Here is a 1426-nt window from a genome sequence, read left to right as displayed (position 1 = left end):
GGATGCCTTGAGCGCTGCTGGTGCTGGGGAGAGCTGTATTCTCTTTGGGCAGTACAGGGTGGGGGTCCTGTGCTCTTGCTGGTGCTAGGGATGCTACAGGCGCCGGCTTAACCCATCGGGCAGGCAAGAGCTCCAATTGTTGTATCGAGTGAGTCTTATCTTCTCTAACTTCAGAACACCACACGCCTTGGTTAAACCAGGCCACTGCATACCGCTGCGTTTTTCCAGCGGCATCGGTAAAGGCTGTAATACCTTGTAGTGGACTCTCAGCTAAAGGAAGCACGGGTAAGATAGTAACTAACTGTAACAAATCTGTGTAATGCGTGCGTGGGGAATTAGTAATTACACCTGGATAATCTGCCAGGGCTGTTTGTACAATCAAAGAGTTCTTCTGCAACTGTGTAAGCGATGTTGGGCCAAGCTCAACCGTGATTGCTTGGGGCTTCGTCCCTGCAATGGCAAGCACCTTATCACGTGCCCATTGGATGGCCTGACCTAACAGAACACCCCACCAAGGTAATGCCACACGGGGAGTTGCAACGTAACCGAATAACAAGGCCCACCCAACCTCCCCCTGGTAAAGTATGATTGTGGCCCCCGCGGGTTGTACCAGCAAATGTGCTTGGATGCCTCGAGTAGCATCCCAACGCTGCAAGGTGCCCTGCTGGAGATGTTCAAAAAGATGAGACAACAGACGCTGATATCTTGCTGATAATTCTCGAGGAGCCGCCAAATCCGTATCCCCTTTCAGAAGATCTGTTCGTCCGGCAGTAGTACCACCCACACCTCCCACTAGTCGCACAGTGGGTTCAACTGGCCATTTGCACAGCCAAACCTGCTCTGGGATAGTCGTGATGTCAGCTCCAGAATCAAGTAAAAAGGTGGTTGAGATGACTGGAGGGGAGGGGCTCAGTAAACCCTGAATGCAAATCCTGACTTTTAGTTGTGGGCTTCGACTTAACCCGAAAGTGAGATTGACTAGGGGGAGGGGGTGATCTTGATCCATGCTGTGTAATGAGTGCACCTCAGCTGAATCACTGTTGATTCTCTGTGGAGGTATTTCATATCCCTGTTCTAAAGCTCCCGTACCCGCAACCCAGATGCCCTGTGTCGCTGGCGTTGTGAGTGGGACAGCGGATACCGAGGATGCTCCCAGTTTCCCTGCTTTTGTTTTTAATCGTGTTCCTGATCTGAACTGAGCCATGGGGCTCCCCATGCTCGCGCTGGAACATTGGCTCCTGGGGTCTAGGCTTGAGGCCGGAACTCGGACCCCTGTGTTGTCCCGGCCAGGTGGTTTCCCTACTCCCCCCTGATGTCTGTATGGGCATCGACAAGCCATGTGGAAGCCCCCACACACCCAGCATTTCAAAGGAGTTTTGCTTCTTGCAGCCCTCTCGGTTCTGCAGTCCTTAGCTCTGTGTCCCAG

This window comes from Numida meleagris, chromosome 4, assembly GCF_002078875.1.
Source record: "Numida meleagris isolate 19003 breed g44 Domestic line chromosome 4, NumMel1.0, whole genome shotgun sequence".
NCBI lineage: Eukaryota > Metazoa > Chordata > Aves > Galliformes > Numididae > Numida > Numida meleagris.
Note: the sequence above shows the minus strand (reverse complement) of the source record.